The sequence below is a fragment of the Gossypium raimondii genome, chromosome 6 (genome assembly GCF_025698545.1).
Source record: "Gossypium raimondii isolate GPD5lz chromosome 6, ASM2569854v1, whole genome shotgun sequence".
Classification (NCBI taxonomy): Eukaryota; Viridiplantae; Streptophyta; class Magnoliopsida; order Malvales; family Malvaceae; genus Gossypium; species Gossypium raimondii.
The window spans coordinates 26515111-26537650 of NC_068570.1; positions in this window are offsets into that span (position 1 = coordinate 26515111).

Below are 22540 nucleotides of genomic sequence, written 5' to 3' on the forward strand. Positions count from 1 at the left end.
ACAATGAAATTTACATGCTAGTTAGATATCATTAATGGGAACAATTTTGTGTCTCTCCCAAAGAAAATGTTGTAATCCCACCTGTCCAAGAGTTCTATGCTGCTCTCAGGGATGAAGAGACCCGGAGGTCGTCCGGTGCCAAGTGGAAAATACAGATTGTTTAGAAAATTCAGAGGTCGTTGACACCGAAAGCGATTTGTGAATTTTATGATGCTTCTTTCTATAAAACCGATTGTTTAGAAAATATGAATTTAACAACATTGAAAGGTGTAGATATGGAAAGCATCATAAAATATTGAACTGAAAATCGAGGTGAATGGAACCTTCTGCAAGATACTGGGCTACCGAACAATTTCAATCAAGCCATAATGTTTCCTATAGCTAAAATGTGGATGCAATTTATTTGCTCCAGAATCAGTCCTACTCTTAATGTTTCTAATGTCAATACATCCTAAGCTATTTTGTTATATAAAATTCTACAGAAAACCAGATATGCATCGGAGAATGGATCTATCAAAATATGAAGTGTTGTGTTAGTGGCCAAAAGGTAGGGATTTTCTTTTCCTATCTTGTGATGGCACTTTACAAAAATGCAAGGGTTCTAGTGGAAGAAAAGGAATAATTTATGCGACCAAAAAAAGCGTAATAGGTGATTCTATGTATACACAATACGTAGAACTTAATCGGAAGCAGATCGCAACATGGAACCAAAAGAGAAAAGAAAAAGATGGGCATCCTCATATCTCTGAAAAAGAAATAACCAACAAAACTTCAGAAGGAAAGAGAGAGAAAAACCTCGAAACTAGTTTGGATGATAAAGTGGACGCAAGAGTCAGGACCGATTATCCAAGAGTTTGCACGACAAAACAACATTAAAGAACCTAACTACCTACAAAACTTGGATACATTCAAAACATTTGAGGATGAGGAAAGCGAAAATGACAAAGAGGAGAAAGAGAGACTATCGAGCAAGGATATCAAAAGGGTGATGATGACTAAGAGGTGGCCATTCAACCACGGTATCATACACAGAAGGGGCCTACAATATGAAGCCCAATGCACAGAGTACCTTCGTCAGACGGAGGCTCATCTCGATGTCAGGTCTCAAGAAAAGGGAAGGCAACGATGGAGAGGGGACAATTGCCCTATTTTGATGATTCGGATGATGATTGAACTATTAGTTTTTATTTTTGGGATCGTAATTAATTTTGGATAATTTTTAAATTATTTTAGGGTTTAAGGAGTAGAACTGACAATAGATTTTATATATTTGTTTTGTTTTTGTTTCAAGTTTATGTGTAGGAAACCTACATGAAAGAAGCACAACATATTTGGACTCATAACGAATAAGGAAGGAAACACCTACCATTAGACTATTGCAATGTCACGATCAATTGAGTAACTTTTTTCCTTATCTCTTTAGGGCTACACATCGAGGACAATGTGCCATCTAAAATGTGGGAGGGGGACATAGGAAATTTGTTTTTATGTTTTCGTTTTAATTTTTATTATCAAATGTGTGCTTGAGCTTGTAGAAATGCAATTGATTGGTTAGGAGCATGTACATAGATTGATCGTGTTTTCTATAAATTTGGCATGATAGTAAATGACTTTAAAATTTTGATTATTGGACTACTAAGTTCTATATATTACCTTGTAAAAAGAAATTGAGTAATTGAATATACCAAATGATATAGAGAATTCAGGGAAATAAGTATGCTAGTATGTATGATAAATAGTTGAATTTGTGATTATGTGATTAAATTTGTGAATATTGAGATACCTAGGGATGACCTAAGGCATTATTTGATAAACAATCAGTGTTAAAAAGATAGCCCTATTTATTCATCCTTAGTACCTATTTTGAGCTAGAAATAGTTCTTGATGAACCTTCATACAAAACCCGAGCCAAAAACATTAATTTGTATTTATCCTTTTTCTTTGGCTTTGAATTGCACGACTATAGATGTCTAGCCATACATATTGAGGGTTAAGTAGATACATCACAACGAATTTTGTAAAAAAAAGAGTGAAATAGGAAGAATCAATATGATATATTGACTATAGGTTAGCCAATATTTGCAACAAAAGAAAAAATTCAAAAAGAAACCCAAAACGAGAAGAAAAATAATTGAAAAGTAAAAGCATTATGAGCGAGATGAAGTGAAAAAGATCAAAAAGTGACAAAGTCACAAAAGTAGAAAAACTCAGTCATTTATGCATAAAAATTTGTGAGTTGGTCGTAATGGCTAGTATGTTGTGACTTCCTATGTGGAGAAATAAGGAATGTAAGAGAAGGAGAAATAATGTGGTGAGGTGAGCAAGGGTTACTAAGGGGGACAATATGATGTTCCAAACTATTTTCATGCTTGAAGCTATTTTGATGCTTTCTGCTCTTGAATTCTAGTCTTGTCCTAAGCCTTAGAATGTTACAAGCCAAAAAACCCTATGTGATATATGTAGACTTATTCATGAATTGACATCATATTAAGTAATTGCATTTATGATTGTTTGTATTATACTCAAATAATCAAATTACTTGTATGATTTATTGATGGATGCATATATTTGAAAACCTTAATGCCAGTGTACTTTGTAATATAATGAACTTAGATGTTTGATATTGAAAGTGGTAAGTCATGTATATATCATGCTAGGATCATGTGAAAATGCCTAGTTATGTACTCCAACACCATCCTTTGTATCATACTTGCTCATGAGATGTCCTTTATGCTTCTATTTTTATTTTGGATTGCTTAAGGACATGCAAGGACTTAAGTGTGGGAGAGTTTGATCTGTCGTAATTCGGTGTAGCAGATTAAACTAGTTTTTGTACGTGAGGAGCTTGAATACAAGCAAATTTAGTATGTTTTATTTGTGTTTTCTTAGTTTAGTTTAAATTTAATAAAAATGTATTTTGAGTCTGTTATTGACCTTAGGGGTCGAATGAGGCCTAAAGGCAAGCTAACATACTTAATAAGTGTGTAGGAGACCATTCAAAGGCATAAGAACTCAAAGTTGGTTGCTGTGTTGCAACACGGGGAGTTCGATTTTGCAACATAGGGAGTAGAATGCCAGAACTGCTATATTGTCTTGGGTGTCACGACATAGCCAAGGGATGTCACGACACACCCCTAAAGCTACCCCTAAACCATGGATACTGCCTTCGATGTCGCGACACAAGGACTAGGGTGTCACGACATCGGTCCTATATGAGAAGCACTTACAAACTAGGGGCATTTTTATCTACACAATAGAAATTAAACAGGAGAACGTCATCTAACCTAGGGTTGAAGATGATGATAACTCTTACTCTATAAATTGGCTTTTAAAAAACTTATTTAGGGAAAAATTTTCATACTTTAATTTTTCTTTGTAATTGTAGTTTTTAGTTTTCTTTTCTTTTCATACTTTCTCTTGATTCATTATTTATGTTTATCTTTATTATCAAGTTTATTGTATTCATGAGATCCACGAGGAACTAATCCTTTTATGGGGGACTAGTGAGTGTATGTGTGATTAATTAATTACTATGTAAGGTTTTCTTAGTGGATTAATTTTTTGGGAGAGGAAGAACTTAAACCCTAGGCTTGACGACCCTAGGAAGTCATTTAGATGGGAATTAACCTAAAATTGGTATGGTCTATCCATGAACACCTTAGTCTCGAACCAGTTTGGACTGTGAGGTTGAGAGATAAGTAGTTCTTTCTAAATCATTAGTTTAGTGGATGACCAAGAGATCCTGCTAGGGTAAAAACTAGTTGATTGAGTAGAAACTCAAAATAGGAATTAGTTATGAGCACCAATGCGAGCTAAGCACCCATAATTAGATTTGATTAAGTTAGAATTTATATATTGAAGTCCACTTTACTTTTGTTATTTTTGTTTTCTTTATTATAAAACCCAAGTATCTTCTATTTATATCTGTTCGTAATATGATTTATTTAAAGTACTAATTAGATTTAATTGAATTTAGGTTAAGGTTAGTTTATTACTCACCTCCTTTAGGTATGATCCTTAGAGTACATATTTACTTCATTGTAACTATATTACAACCTGACCCGTATACTTCCAGACACCACCTGGATTCCATATCTTTTAGTTGTAGTATTCACACTCTGGACATTGGTATGTTCAGAGGTAGTCAAAAACCTTAAAACATGACTAAGTGGCTCAATTGGCCAAACCTCCTAAAGTGAGGCTAAACACACCTATTTATAGCCAAAGATATCTAACCTAATTAGGTTAATTACAACCCTAAAAATTGATAAATTTTTATTGTGCGAACTAAAACACCTTTGACTTAATAATTATGATTCGTCATCCAATGTTGCGATACCACAAAACCAGTGTCGTTACACTACTTTTCAGGGCTAAATTACTTGGCTTCAAAGTCGGGTGTTACGACACCACATCCCGGTGCCGCGATGTTGCTATCGTCCTTCGAATTCTCAGCCCAAAAGCAATGTCCTACAAGTTGAGTAGCTTGTTAGTTCATCCTGTTTGATCTGGTGCTATAACATCCCAAAATAGGGCCTAGGAGTTTTAGGGATATTTTAGGAATTTTAGCTTATATGAGCTTGAAATTTCGTAAGGTTGGTACTCGATAGTTTTTTCGACTATGGCATATTAACTGTCAAATCTATTTTTGAAAAAGTGCTCTAGAAACCTGTAATTTTGAAAAAGGAATAATTTGTAGAAAATTCAAAATACTAGGCATTTATGTTGCAGTTTTACCATGTTGTAAAATTCAACCTATTTATTCCTCATCAACATGTTTTCACGTCTGTTTCTTTTCCCTTTCAAAATTTTGTCCCCCCTTGCTATATCATTAACTATACCATTGATTTTTAATCCCAAATCACAACACATTGGATTTCTGTCATTCCTAAGTCATTTATTACCATAAACCTTCAAGAAAAACACCCAAAACTCCATAGATTTTATCAACATCTTCAAACGTGGGGTTTCTAGATTTTCATCAAAACTCGTTCGTTCTTCCACCTAAAGTAATCATTCATGAATCCATAAGTTTCTAATGTTATTTAGACTCTAAACTTGAATTATTAACCATCGAATCACATGTTTCAAATAAAAGGCAAAAATCGAGCCATTAATGGTGGATTTCTGGATTTTGCATAAAAAATTGGTTCCAAAGTGTTTTTCAACTCATTTTAGCATGATTAGAAGGTTTTTGAACTAATCTAGAAGTTTCGTTAATGATTTCTCATGTTTTAATGAATTTTATGAAAATTGCATGAAAGATGTCGAAAAATGTCGATACCATGAGTTGAGTAGTTTTGTCTAGTTTAAAGGTTGCGAATTAGGCATAAATGATTAAGTAGATGAAAAAAACTGATTTTAAGCGAAAAGGTTGAGTATAGATCGAGATATTAGTATGTAAATTTTGTTATGTTAATATTTTAAATCACATGAGAACTTAGCTTAAAGCTTGTGTCTTAGTTGGTTTGAGTGGATTATTGGTTGATATTTGACCGTGGTCATTGTGTGATTATATGTGTAAAGGTTTGGATTTGTTAGAGCTTACTACGAGCTAGAGAAACGTTAGTGGAGCTTTCGATTTTCGACAAAAGCATAAAGTGGTGAGTGTATAAAATTGCTACTCTTAAACACGAGTCGTGTGATAGTTGGGAATTTAGATGTACCTTAAACTCGTACTTTAAATTTGGAGTGTAAGTTTTCCTGAGCTATTCTTGTCTTGTGGTTATGTGGTTATATAATACACATGATATGTGATATGTGGATATGGTACTTATTGTGTAAAGTGCAATCATATACATCTAATAAATGTACAATATATATGTTATATGAATATGCTAGTGTTTTACCAAAGATGCTAACATGCAATGATAGTGCACGGATAATCGGTAAGTAATATGTGTTGTTTTTGGATATTTTGGCCTTTTGATCTTGGAACCATTGAATATAGTTGGCATGCCATAGGATTGTGAGTACTCACTTATATGTATAGAGGTTTTGAGCACTGAGGCTCTGGGACATGTTGAAGGGATAAGGGAATTTGAGCTAAGCTCCATTCAACGGGACATGTGAGGGGAAATAAGGAGAGTCTTAGCTATACGCTTCACTTTTGGGACATGTTTGACTCTACGAGTCTATGTGGTGTAAGGAGATCCGTGTATCAAATTTGTGCTGATAGAGCTCACTATATGTTTCATAATCCAAGTGTCATTTTATCTTATCTTATCTTATGTTATATAATTATGTGGAATATGTTCTATGCTTGAATGACTATGTATATGTGTTATGAGAATGACCTTTAGACCATGTGTGATTTTTTACTGTATGATACTAGACTTAAGAATGTACTACTTGTGAATGAATGTCTGGTTGTGTTGCATGATGATGTGTTTATGTTGTGGCATTCTTGCATTCACTAGGCTTGCAAAAGCTCATTCCCTCATTTCAACATTTGCAGATTAGAGTCGTCGGTATGGCCAACGTGGTTTTTAAGGGAGTGATCCAAGGAAGTCTGGTGATTCTTTGTAGGTGTTTTATTATTCTTATTTGTTTCGGGGCAATAGGAAATGTGGTATGACCTTTTAAGATGTTGATCTTTGGACACTTTGATTTGGGTTATATGAATTTTATGTTGTTTTTATGCTAAAATACTTAAACATTGACAATGGCATGATGATATTGATTCAGATTCATTTTTAACATTTTGTACTGTTGATTAACTCATATGAGCAGTTATTTTATTTAGTACTTGATGCATGTTGATTAGGAACTATTTGTGATGAATTATTGCATTCCTATTATGTATTTTTAGCTCCAATAGTAGAGGTATGGATATTGGGCTTTGAAAATCGATACCTCTGTGAAATAAAACGTATAGTAAACAAAATAGAGATTTGGTATTGATACCATTGCTCGAGAATCGATGCTCAGGGGATAAATGTCAATACTTTATCTTGTGGTACCAATATTTTCCAATAGATGGGTTTTCATATTGAGAAACAGAATGCTCAATTGCTATCACTTTTCCAAGTGGTATCGATACCACTTCAGGAAATTATCAGTACCTGAATATCAATATCGATACCTATAGACATTTTTATGGAATTTTGCTAATTATCCCCTAAGCATATTTCTAACTAAATGTATGATCGTTTAACAAATGATTTGCATGTAAGAATGATAATTAACCATTTGGACGACTTAAAAACTTTCTTGGTTAACAAAAGATGAACAATTTACTTGAAAATAGCATCATGTTTAGTGTAAATGTGATGAGACAGTGGTGTGGCATCCCGTATTCAGGCCTGCTGACCAGGCCAGGTATAGGGTGTTACAGGTGCCTTAAGTGTGGTATTTTCATCTAAGTACACTAGTAATTTTTTCAAATAGATTGATTAATAAAATTATTCATGAATTAAATTAATATACTTTGTATTATTGTCCTTACATATTTTTTGCACGCAAAGCAAAATAGAAGCAAATGTTGCTCATCGATTATCTAAATGTTTAACTAATACTAAGTGGTATTATGTGGTCAGATTGTTTTACAGAAAGATAACTTGTACTAGTAGACGAACCTAAACATGTCCTTAGTCTAATAAAAAATAAGCAAACCGATTGAAAGACAAATATGTCGTCTATTAAGTCCAATTGGGAAGGTATCTTGTCTTGGGCATCAAAACAGATGACTCCCGAAAGATAGACACATAGATGTGGCTGATTGGACTGACAATACATCGGACATGACCAAAGCATAATAGATCCCAAATCCGTTTATGTTTTAATTCACTTGTGACATTCGTAGTGTGGCATACCTAATTCATGAGTGATGGCAACTATGTATGCATGACTCGTACACTTTGATAAGTAAAAGCTAGAGTTCAAAAAGATAAGGAATCAAAAGCTGGTGCGTGGGGTGTATGACTTCTGTAGTATGTAGTGTCATTCAAAATAGTGGAATTCATAGCCCAAAACATGGGTAAATGATATCTTTTCATTGTAATTACATGGTTGATGAAAAGTAAATATGGCCACGGGTCGTCCGTCTTTGTGATGGATGACTCGATCACTATTTGATAGTGATTGACTTTTAATGAAGGAAGATGTAATGGTTACCATGAGATAAAATAGGATCATATTGGGAGAGAATATTATCCCAAAGAGATCAAGGATATCCTCTGAGGGTAACACATTTATGAAAATAGAGAAATGGAATCATTTGGAAATGAATGTAGGTTTCCAAAAATGGAAATAGAAATGGAAACTTGCAATCCTATATAAGATTACTTAAAAAATGATGCAAGCATAAGTTTATGTTTTTGGCCAGTTTTGAAGCCTGAAAATGAAAATAAATCATTCAGTCATAATGAACATATTGAGTTGTGACATATTGAATGAATTTTCTCGAAATTTTATCAAGGGTAAAGTCTTCAAAATTTTATTGGCATAAAATTATCAAAAGTGTGCTGGGTAAAATTGGGAATAGAAAATTATTTAATATGTAGATATTAAAATTTATTATGGAAAATAAAAAAACTAAATCGGGTTGGATCATATTACAGAGTACTTGGTTAAAAATACCAAGGAAGTACTCGTAATTTGACTCGATGTGAGAGAGGCCCAAAAACCCTCATGTAAGGTGGTGGGACGACAAAACCCTAGTATCATAAACTAGGGTTACTGTCCCCTGTATCCTAGATAAACAAGGATATTATGTTTCTAGTGGAAATAAACTTCTACAACTCTACAAGAATTTTACCTTCTCTTCCTATAAATAGATGACAATAATATAGCTATTTAGACAAATTTTAAGAGATTGTTATTCTACCAAAAAATAAAGAGAATTTATTCTCAACTTATAAACGTATTTTCTAGAATAACAATTTCACCAATTTCTATTAAAGAAGGGAGAATTTCCATTTTCACCTTAAAAGAAAACTTTTTCTAATCATGTGTTTTGGTTCAATTGGTTTAAGCCCACAATCAAAGTGGTTCGTGGTACGACAATAGCAGAGAAGATCGTTTAGTTGAAAGTCAAAAAACATAGAGGATTCGCTTATTCAAAAGCACAGGTATGAATTCAGTTAAGGTTTATTCTTATAAATATCACAAACTGGGTTGATTTTCAATATTTTTTATTTTTCACTTGCAAGAAAATTATTTTCAAACTGAATTTTTCCAACACATCCCTAGGCTTGTTGTAAAACCCCTAACCTGTATCCGTCGCCAAAAGAGGGTTACGACCGTGTCCCAGCCCGTGTAACTCTTTGACTTGGGTCATATGGCCAAGCCACACGCCCGTGTGCCAGGCCGTGTGCTAGGCCATGTATATGCCTGACTTGCAGCCTTTAAATCCTACAGGGGACACACGATCGTGTCACATGGTCGTGTGTCACACACGACTGAGAGACATGCCTGTGTGGACAAGAAATAGGTCAAATTGAAGCCATTTCTTTCACCCAATTCAAGCACATCCTTACAAGCAAGTTGCACATAGAATCAAGCCTTAAAACATACCTAAATCATGCATATTAAGACCAATTCAATAGGTCATTTAACCATACGACTAATATGCCAAAAGGTACCTCAATCACATACCTAAACATGTGCATATTTAACCATTTATCAACTAACTTGTTTCCATACCAAAACATATCATAATTGACACATATCAACCATACCATATTAGATTTATGCCATATCAAACTAACCTTACCATTTGGACCACTTCTCACATGCATCAAAACCATTTAAATGACACCAATCTAGCCATTTCCAAATGGTTCCAACAATCAACATATATACATACCATATTTGACTCATGCACATCTATTCAAAACATTTCCAAAGCATACCATAACTTGACTATGTTGTGATCAATTCATGACCTACCATTTTAGCCAATGTAACTTGCATTAATACATTATCAAAATGACACACATCAATAAGGCATCAAAGGTACCAGGGTTACATCAACCAAAATGACATATACATGCGAAACTCATCAACTAACATAAAACCATAAGTCCATCTATACATGCATTATAATCTTGATCAAAACATCAAAAGCTACCAATATGATCTCTGGATAGTGTGATAGTTCTCCGACGAGCTTCCAAACCGATCGGACTTCCGATAATATTTAAAGTAAAGGAAAATAACTATGTTAGCAATGAATGCTGAGTAAGCTCGTATAAACTTTAAACATGATATTTCATTTTAATAATGAAATTTATGGGGTTATTATAAATCTATACCAATTTAATAAAGTTTATCAAACTTTATAACCTTCAACTCATAAATGAGTAAATTCATCAATATCACAAATATTTTCATTCCTAACATAATAGGATTTTATAAGACTTTGAACCCTTCCATTTATTTACTTTTCATTGCATTTACTTACTTTGGCTTAAATAACAACATTAATTCACTAATTAGTAAATTTTCTCTTGAACTAGGTATATTTATCCATAACATACGTAAATTTCTCACATATAAGTACATCATTCAACTCATCATTCCCTTTTTATCATATTACATTACAACTATGAACTTACCATTTCATTGCCTTTCCTCACCCGTTTCATATGCATAACACACAGGACATAAGCATAACATCAACCATGGCTACAAGCTAGTGAATTTAAACATAGCTATTTTGGAATCAACTACATGATAAACCATTTCATAAGAAATTACATAGTTTAATCCTTACCACCCTTTCATGAGCATAAGCATATTTCCGTTTGGACACTTATCATTTCAATGCATAACTTTATAAGTAAACATAATACAATCCAACCAATAGCTTGACACAAGCCTAAGCATAATCAATAACACATGTTAGTGTATCAATTCATAATTCACTTGAATTAACATAAGATAAGTCATTGAACATGAAAAGCCTTACTTGAAATCATCAATTTCATGAACATAGACATACTTTCATTCAACATTATCTTTTCATTCCTTTTCATAGTTTTCATGATATAATTCATTTGAATGTATACCTTTACCTCCCATTTCATACCTGTTGAACCACTTAGAATAATATTGGATACGTGGGAAAGCTCACACAAAGTGTGCTAACATATGGTCGAAACCATTGCTTTTCATCATTGCTCACTCGAGCCATAAATGGGTCTGCTCACACAAGCTGATAGTCGAAATGTAGCTACACGATGCCACTCACACAACTTGAAGAGTATCCACAACAAATGTCAAAACTCAGCCATTGATAGGACATTCAGGACCAGCACCTTGAACATGGTAAACTGGGTCTACTCACACAAGCTGACGGTCAGAATGTAAGCTACGCATGCTGCTCACACAAGTTGACGAGTATCTGAAACAAATGCCTGACCTCAGCCATCAGTAGGACATTCAGGACCAACAGCTAGAACATCAAAACCCTAATGACATGTCATTTGTATCCGATTCATTCCTAAGGTTCAAATGAGGCTCGATAGTCGTTGAATGTCGTTGGATTTTCATCGTTTCTTTACATGATAAATTGCATAATAAAATTATATCTATTAAATAATTTACATTAGAACAGCACATTAAACATTCAATCTAATCAAAATTTAAGTGATTATATTTCATATGAACTTAACTGGCTAAATTGCAGAAATATTGAAGTACAAGGGCTATTTGGTAATTATCATTCTCTTCGATTTTCCACTCGATCTTGATCTAAATTAATAATTTCATTCAATTTATTAATTTAGACAATAAAAAAATTATTTTATGCAATTTAGTAATTTTTAAATTTTTACAAGATTGCCCCTAACATTTTACTTTTATTCAACTTAGCTCATGAGCCTAAAACATGCAAACTAACTATTTTTATTTCAAACCCATGCCATCTGAATATTCATTGCATCCAATACAGCCCACATTTGTAATAATTTCACATCAAATCCTTGTATTTTTACTATTTCATTAATTTAGTCCCTAATCGGTAAATTCATCAAAATTACTTAACAAAATACTTATAAATAATAACTAATACCTCAAATTCACCATTTAACATCTAAAATCACAAATATTCATCAATGGAAACATTCAAAATCTTCAATAATTTCAAAATTGAAGGTATGGGCTAGCTGGACCTAGTTGCAACGATCTCAATAACATAAAAATTACTAAAAACGTGTAAGAATTACTTACCATGCATGAGGAAATCACCATGGCTGAACCTAGCTTAATGTTTCCATGGACAATCGACTGAAACAAAAGAGAAAAGAAGATGAAAACTATTCATATTTTACTTATGTTTTATTTAATTTATCAAATTACCATTTTAACCTTTGTTAAGAACTTAATAAAACATCGATCCATGTCCATTTTAGTGCACTAACTCCTTAAATAATTTAAGTACCATTTAAGTCCCTTTACTATTAATCATTAAGCCATTTAATCACTCAACTCAAATATTGATAAAATTTACATCTTTTACGATTTAGCCCTTTTAATTAATTAGCTATCTAAACATTAAAATTTCTTAATGAAACTTTAATTCAACCTTAATAACACAATATAAATATTTATAAAAATATTTATGGCTCGATTTATAGAAACGAGGTCCCGATACCTTATTTTTTAAAATCACTTGACCTTAGGGTCTTACCACTTGAACTTAATTAATCATTAGCATAAATTACCATATCAAAGACCTTTTAAAAACCATAATTAACTTGTAAATATTCATCAATAATATTTACAAACTTACTCGTCGAATTTGTGGCCCCGAAATCACTATTTTTGACACCACTGAAAAATGGGTTGTTACACCCGTATTGGCCCATTAGGTCATCACATGGCTAAAAGTGGCATGAAAACGTTGATTTTGTGGAAATTAAACATAGACTAATAAAAAATGAAAACGTAATAAAAACATGTAGGAGAGCTAGAAAACAAGCTCATTAAGTGTCTAAAGATTCTAATTTGGCACAACGAATTGGGGTAGATCAAACTCCCATACACTTAAGTCGTTGCTTTTCCTCAAGCAACAAAAGAAAAACAGAAAAAAATAAGAAAAGAAAATAACTAACGGTGCCTAAGCATGCTTAATACATGAGACTAATTCGGAACATTATAAGTAAGATGATGTGACTAAACATATAATCCTAGTACGATACATAATTGAATTATGGTTTTCAATATCAAACACGTTAGTTCACTAAGTTAAGAAAAGAACAAATTCAAGAATGTTATGAATATTGCTCCATCTAAAAAAGTACACAAGTATACATTTATGTTCGAAGAATGCATGTAACGCCCCGAAAGTTAATGGTTACAGAATATGTGGTTTTAGGATCCTGTGTCCATAAGTTGGACTCATAAATATTTGATAAAATTATTTACAGAGTTATTTTAGAAGTGAATTGAATTTTAGACAAGAAATTTTGTTGAATTAGTGCTTAATTAGGGTACAAAGACTAAATCGTAAATGTTTAAAAAGATTACTTCTTAAGAAAGTATCCAATTAGAATTCAAGCAAGGATCTTAAATGGAAAATATTCCATCAATTTGAGGCTAGTGGATGGTAGTGGTTATTGCTAAGCTTAATTAAGGTTAAATTGTAATTTAATAATTAAAATTTAATCTTAATAATAATATGTTAAGCTAATGGAAGGAAAGAGAAACAATTCTCTCATCTTCCTTGCATGACCGAATCACCATAACTAGGAAAAGAAGAAAATCGACTAAAGGGTTTTAAAAGTTCCAAGCTTCAATTGGTTAGTCAATTTAGTCACTTTTCTTGTAATTTTTATGTTTTCAAAATCCTGAGCGCGCTTAAGCTCGTTGGCCCATGTAATATTATTTGGTACTATTAAAGATTTAGAATGTTTTCCTTGATGAGTAGTTGAAGATTTAGGGGTTAATTTGATAGATTTTAAGTTTATAGTTGAAAAATGACTAAATTGTAAAGTCAATTGATAGTTTTGTTTAATAAGGGAAAAATGTATAAATTTCAAAATTTATGGTAGAAATGGAAAATAGGAAGTTCAATTAGGACTAGAGTGAAATAGAAAAAATTGGAGGATTTAGGGACTAAATTGAATAAAATGTAAAAGTTACATAAGTTAGAAATTTAATGTGAAACTAGTAGTTTATTGATAATTTGGTATATTTGTCTTAATCCGTAGCTAACGTTGACTCGGATCCCTTGAGAAAGAAAGGAAAAGATAAAGTCGTCGACGAATAGCTCAGAGTTTATGGTTTGTGTTTTTAAAATTCGATCTAATTAATTTTGCTGCGTTATGAACTGTTTGCATGGTAACATCTCAAGGTGAGTTAGTTTTTGGGAAAAATGTTTTGAATTGATAAGTTGAGTTGAATGGATTCGATTGAATGGTTAGTTGTGAAAAGGGACTCAATTGAACAATTGTGAAAATAATGTATATTGTTGCATATGTGAAATTGAATTGGTATGGAAATGAATAATGTTGTTATGTATATATGAATGGATGATTGGTTGATGAATTTATGATATAGAATTGAAAATAATTGGTTTATAAATTGAATTGAGAAAATTGTTACCCTATTAACTGTTCGGGCACGGTCGGGTATAATTGACATGCCATGGGATAGAAAGAGTTTTGGGTTATAAAACTACGTGTCGGGGAGTGTTATGCACCCCATTTTTTAGTTATACCGACCAGTTCTGGGCACATCTATTTTTTTATTTTTACCGGCCAGTGCAGGGCACAACTTATTAGTTTCGAATTTATCCGACAGGCACTGGGTGCCAAATTGGTAAGTTGGTTGGATCCACGTATATGTCCATGTCTGATTCAGGTTAATAGGGAAATAAAAATGAGAACCAGAATAATGATTTATGAATTGATTAGAAGTTGCGGTGAATATGTTCTTTGTATTCATGAGATGGAAAATGGTGATGAAATGTAATACCTAATGTTTGAGATTGCAAATGAAATATGCAAGGGAAATGTTGTGTCTTAGACTAGTGATTTTTGTTGGATTTGGATAATATAATCAAGAAAGGGTAAAATTTGATATGATAAATTGCATAACATCATTAATCCTTAACTCATGCATTTGAATGATTTATATTTTTTTTAATGTTTGGATTATACAAATACCACTAAGTTATACTTAGCGTACGATTTTGTTTTCCGTGCGTAGGTTAGGTACTTTTTGATTCGATCATCAATTTCAACATCTGACCGCAATCCTGGACTCAAGTGTTGATGATATTTTTATTTTGTTCATGGCATGTAACTAAGGTGTCATTGGTTAATCTATTGCTATTTTGGATTTGTTGGCATTTTGAGAATCTTGTGTATATATGTATATATATGTAGGTGATGATAATGTTATTTTATTGAATCGGTTGGTATTTTTTCTTAAAAGTTGATTTGATAATATACTTTCTATTAGATATGGAAAAGTGCATGCTTATATAGTAGTGTGGATGTGGTTGAATGGCTAGATAGATGTAAATTTTGAATTTTTGAATTGAGGTTAAAATTGTGGCATATTGGTTAGGCACTTAGATTTGTTGTTATAAGTGTTGTTTTTGGTATGATATCAATGTTTTTTTGAAGTGGTTGAGAGTTGAGATAATGAGTTGCTTGTGGCGTAAGTGAATTAGGGTTAAAAAACTTATTTTGGAAGGTTTCTTAGGTAAGCACGGCCTGACACATGATCGTGTGGTTTGTATGTTTTGGGTGATAATTGGTGTACACGGCCACAGTCTATTGCACGGCCTGGTGACACATTCATGTGACATCTTTTGAATAATTATACTTTTTGCCTACACGGCATCGGTGAGTTACATAGTTGTTTGCACGGTTGTGCAACTCCAGCTCCACAAGGCATCAGGCTGTTACATGGCTTGCCCACACAGCTGTGTGACCATCCCCACATGGCCTCAACCTTTCACACGGTCAGGGGACATAGCCATGTGACCCCTATTTTAAGAATTTTCTTACCTTTTTATTTTTGTATCAAAATTGATTCTTTTTTTATACTAGGTTGATTTTAAGATTTCGTAAGCTCAATATAAACCCCAATTTGGTTGTAATGTTTATTGTATTTTATTATATGTAATATATTGATATTTAATTGAGTTTTTGAACTATAATTAGTATGTAAATGTTTTGTAATTGTTTGTAACATTCTATTAATTGGGTTCGACGACTGGACCGGATAAAGGGTGTTACATTTAGTGATATCAGAGCTATAGGCTTAGTTGATTCTAGACTAAATCAAATTCAAAATCAAGTCTAGAGGTATATGCCAAAGTTGTGTCGAATCTGAGTCAGGATTTGGATGTTGATTATAATATTTATGATTTATAGTTAAAAGATGTTGGGAGATTCTGGAAATAAGGTTAATCAGAGTATTCATAATAGCGGTCAATACGCTGAGAATGAAATTAGGTTCAAATCGGTAGCACTAAGTGTAGATTCAACTGGTGCTCAACAACCTAGAGTTGATATAGATGGTAACAAGGGACAAGGTAATGGAAACATACTTTGTGTTATAGCTAATGCTCTTCAAAGAGTGGTGGGAGGTACTCCAACGATAGTACCTGTGCTTGTTATTCGATGGGCTCTTATTAAATAATTATAGAGTTATGGTGCTATTGAATTTTTGGTGTTTAAAGGGGTTGATCCGTCAACAACCGAGATGTGGCTAGAACCAACAACCCGAGTACTTCAATAGATAGACTGTAATTTTAGTGAGAGTGTTCCTTGTGTTGTTTCTTTGTTACAACATAAAGCTTATACTTGTTGGCAAATTGTTACACATCACACCCATGCTGGTTCTATTTAATAGGAATTCTTCCAGTTGGAATTCCAGAAAAAAGTATGTTGGGGAACTATACTTGGAAAATCGAAAAGAATTTATTCTATTGAAACATGGTAAACTATTTATGGTATATTACAAGTGAGAATATCTATGACTTATAAAATATGTTTTAAAGCTTATATTGACTGAAGAGGCGAGTTGTAAATGCTTTCTGCGTGGGTTGCATGACGAACTTAGAACACAGTTGGTGGCATTGAAGATAAATTAATTTGTTGATTTGTTAGAGTAGATAAAGATGGTTGAACAATCTATGAGATTGGATAAGAAATTTGAACTTCCTCATGTTACAGGAAAATGATTTGGAACATTGCTTGTGATTGTCTAAGAGCGACTACAAGATCGACTACACTAAATAGAATGCCAGATCGTCAACCAACAGTTTTAATTAGTAGTGTAAAAGGCCTGACTAGAGCTCCAGAAGTCCTGAGTTGTGAGCATTTTGGAAAAAGACATTTAGGGAAATGCTGGAAATTATAAAATGCTTGTTTCTGATGTGGATTATTGGAGCACTTCACTTGTGAGTTTTTGAGAGATGAGAATACTGCACCTGCTGTTACTAAGAGATCTACACCTTTAGTTAGGGGTCATGGTGTTTCAATATCCAGAGGTGATGCAAAAAAGGGAAAAGAATCAATGGAACAAAAATCAGTAGCTAGAGCCCCAGGACGAGCTTAAGTGGTTCGAACTCGAGGAGAAGGTGATGCTACCAATGTCATGACAAGTATATTTCTACTATTCTTTGCACCTGTTTATGTGTTGGTTGACCCTGTTTCCTCACTCATATGTTAATTCTGATATGGTTAAATCTAGGAGTTTGAAACTGAAATGTCGAAAGTAGTAAATAGGCTGACACAAGGTGGTGGTGAAGAGAGAAAAAATAGAGAAAGCAGGGAAAGATGATAAAAAATTAGATTGACAGTTTTCTTAGTGATCATACACAAGTCAAAGGGAAAAGAAATGGTAGGAGAGAAAACAAGGGAGAAGAAAGGAAAGGAAGGGGGACAAAGCACTAAAAATAGGAGAAAATAAGGAATGGAGGAGGAAGAAAAGGGAGGAAAGAATCTGTGTATGACAACTAATCTTAGGTGGCAAGGAGGGTTGACCAAGAGTGGATGTCAAATTTATTTAAAAAATATTGTAACAGCCCGATTTAGACCCTAATCAGACATAGTGGTTTTGGTGCCACAAATTCTAGTCAAAAAAATTTTAATATTATTTTCTATGTCTATTATGTGTGAATTTGCTTGTGTGAAATTTTCGTGTTTTAATTTTATCGTTTAAGTGTCCGATTAAATGAAAGGATTTAATCGCGTAAAATAAAAATTTAAGGGTTAAATTCAAAAGGGCCAAATAATAGTTGTTCTTTTAATGTGAAGGATTTATGTGGCAAATAGACCATTATTAAGGTTAGTGGGTGGCATTTGACAAGAATGACCTTAGCATATATGTTAAATATTATTATTATTAAAGGTTAATTGGTAAATGAATTATAATGTATATTATAATAAAAACAAATGAAAAATGTTAGTGGATTGTTCATCCACCACCATCGAATATTGAAAGAAATAGAAAGAGTTGAAGCTTTGTTATATTCGGCCTTGGTTGAGCTTAAATTAAGGTTAGTTTTTGATCGTTTTTTTTATAATTTTTACGTTTTTGAGATCGTTGCTTCACGTTCTTCAAAACCCATGCTTTAATTTTTTGAATTTATGATGATTTTGTGATGTGCCATTGATGATAGTTTGTGACTTTTGTTGGTTGATGGTAGAAAATAAAAGATATGTAATAGATTATAATGTTTGTTTTTGAATTTTTGATGAATTTGATTATTTTGAGTTAAATTTTAAGATATGTTAAATTGAGGGACTAAATTGTGAAATAAACGACATGCAATGACCTATATGTGACTAGGGAATATTCGGCCAAACTACATTGTGAATAATTTGGAATATTTTGTGTTTTGTGCAATTTGGATTGAATTGTAAAAATGTTAAATATCAGGGGTAAAATAGTAAATTACCCATTTATGTGTTTTTGGATGAAATTGAATGAAATTATGTTTGAATGAGCTAAATTTGAATGTGTTTAGATCAAGAATTAAAGAAATCAGCATTGGATCGGGGGAAAATTAAAGTTGTTGATTGATCGTTCTGTTTCGGTTTATCGCTATCCGAGGTAAGTTTATAATCAAATAGATGCTATAATTTCTGAATAAATATTAGTTATATATGCCGAAATGAAAGTATGCAAATATATATATAGCTGAATATATTTTAGTCGGAAAGTAGAAATAGACGTGAATGGGATTTATCAATATTTAGCACTAAGTGTGCGAGTATGGGATAGCTACAGCTATATGAACGGCACTAAGTGTGCGAAACTAAAATGACGATGCTGAATAATGGGCACTAAGTGTGCGAAATTAAAATGATGATGTTGAATAACGGGCACTAAGTGTGCGATACCGAGAGCAATTTGGTTAGATGAGAAAGAGCACTAATTATGCAACTTCATTATGGTCTCGACCAATTATTTAATACATGATAGGTCAAGTATGCAATGGTCGAATAATACATGATATCAAGGTAAGTTAGTTACTTCAATTGTGATAAGAAAATTTATATGGGGTAAATGAAACTATATGAGTATATGAAGGTCTATATTCGGCCAAATGGTAAGTATATGTGATATTGTAATTGTGAATTATATGCATCTATATATGAATGAGTATATTTGGTAAAAAGTGGGTATATGATTTGAAAGTGAAAAAAAAAAGTTCGTTTTTATTTACATTTATATTCGGCCAAGTTGAAATTGATTCATTTACTTATGAGATAATTGAATTTTGCAAGCTCAAATGTGTATATATATGAATATGATTGCATTATTCGGTTTTGTTATTGAATTGTCTAATTGATTATGACTTACTAAGCTGTGATGGCTTATGGTGTATGTGTGTTTGCTTCGATTTTATAGATTTTGGAAGCTAGTTACGGGCTCGGGGATCGTCAGCGACATCAATCACACTATCGTCTATCCTCGGTATTTATAAAAGTTAAATATAAAATCTATGGCATGTATAGGCTATACTACCCCTTTTTGAATATATTTTGAATGAAGTGTATATATATAATAAGCCATGCGAAAATGGCTTCTTTATTTTTGACATGAATGGTTTCATGCTTTGATTAAATATTATGGTTGATGATTTGACTATTCTTCTTAAATGGTTGAGACTAATATAAGTGATGTTATGCTTTGGAGGATTTTGAATTTTGATAATTATGAATATTGATTGTGATAGACAAGTAAAGTTGATTGATATGATACGGTATAAGTATGAGCTATGTTTGAAATCATGGATGGAAATATTTTAATTTTCGGTAATTGAGATTGAATTTGAATTATCATTTACTATGTGAAAGTTGTATATTGATTTACTATGAATATAGAGTAGTTGAAATTGGTAAATTGCATAATGAGCATTGTTTATGGAATTGGTCTTGTAAATGACCTTTGAAACATTGAGGATAAATAATACATAGTAAATAAATAAATATATATATATATATAGGATCGGTCTTGGTATGTTATGCTTGTAATTGTTTGAGTATTGATGAATTTGACATTGGTTAAAGCATAAGTATTTAAGCTTAATTGTATTCGAATAAAGCTTGGGAAATTGGCCATATGAATAGTTATTTTATTTATTTGATGAATAAATATTTGTATGCAATTTGATAAGTAGTTTTGAGTGTATGAATAATAATAAGTGAATATACTATGAAATTATACAAATGCTTATGGCATATTCATTAATGTTTTTATTTGTTTGTATTTATAAGGGTTGATATAGGTACATATTTTAAAACATAATGATTACATGTAAAATAGGTAAAATTTTAAATATGAGTTTTATATACTCATTTGTGTCATTGTTGTTTGTAATTGATTTGTTAGTCGAGTAGGCGAAATGAGGTATGACCAAAAGTGGTGTTTGAAATATTCGCATAAATTTTTTATTATGAGTTATGTGTTTATGAATTTATTCGATCCATGATATGAAATGACTTGTAATAGGTTGATATTACCTTTTTGATTTAAGACTTGGTTGGTTTAGTGGGTTGTACATGTGTATATATATGATTATTCGAATTTGAATTTGGTTCGGTAATACCTTGTAACCCTATTTTCGGTGACAGTTACAGGTTAGGGGTGTTACAAATATACCCAAGGGTACTTGAACTTGATCCTCAAGAGAAGCTACACTACTTAACCACTAAGCCAACTACTCATTCTTGTTAAAACTCTTACAACATTTATTTTTTAAAACAGGATTGACACTTACTAAGGTTTGAAGCAAAATTGCACAAAATAAAAATGATGCGAGGGAAGGGATTTGAACTTGGGTTTCAAGGATGAACTCACTAACTTTTAACCATCAAGCCAATAACTCACTTATTTAACAAATGCATAAAGATAATCTTAAAAATTAGGGCGTGACCACTCTCGGTTCACAAACTCGATTCTACTAACCAAATTTTCAGGTTGTGACAACTCTACCCTCCTTAAAAGAAATTTCGTCCTCATAATTTCCTGGGAAATTTGAATCCAATGTAGTTTCAGGCAATACTTCTCCTTAAATCTCCAATGGACTTCTATTGAAGATCCTATACGTTACCATGTACTATCCCAAAGGACTAACTACAATAACTTCACTAACAGTTTTGCCCTACCCTGAATTCCTAGTTTAACAGAAACACTACTAGCAACAAACATTTGGGTAAAACCAATCTTAGTCAATCCAAGATACAAATTAGAATGGGTAATAAAATTACCTAGAATGAAATTAGAGGAGTCCCAAACCTCTTGACACCTAGCTACATAAACTAGTGTCCGCTGTCCAGCCTCAATTTTAACCGTACCCCTCAAAGGCAGTTTTCTAGCTCTTTGACTCTGAGTTTGGGTCGAAGCTCACAGCAGATTTAGAGGATGAGGTGGACAATCCTTAACACAATACTTAGCAAACCCACATCTTAAACATGTACCTAACTTTTTCCAACACGCGCCCGAATGTCACTTATTACAATACCTACAATCTAGAATTCTCACTAATCTAATAGAACTTCTAGTACCATTTGCTGCAACGTTCTGCTGAGGTTTTCCCTTTCTGAACCACTTAAAAGATCGCGGATTCGAGCCAATCCCAGGAACTAGGCAATGAAATTTTAGGTTTATCATAATTTAATTTTGTTATTGAAATTAAATTCTCTAAAGTTAAGTTATTTTTTTTATGAACCATGTTTTAAAATATTTTATTATCCTTTATTATGAATGAAGTTGATGTTTATTCATGCATAAGTGTTACTATTATTTCCTTTTGTCATAAAACGCGAGTCAGATTTATTGGTAAGTACTATTTTCTATGACCATGGAAATTACATGCGTATCTTTGGTAGAGATAGTCTTTCTACTTAGCAAACCCAGGCAAATTGTGCGAGCCCATATATGTATGTGAACCCATGCATTTATGCGAACCCTACCAAAGTATGAAAACTCATGCATGCGTGTTACCTTTTTTGTGAAGTCTATTTATGTGTAAACCCTATTATGTAGTGAACCCGTGTATCTTTGTATATGAACTATTGATATTGAGTGAACTTATATTACTGTATGCGAACTTATGTTATTT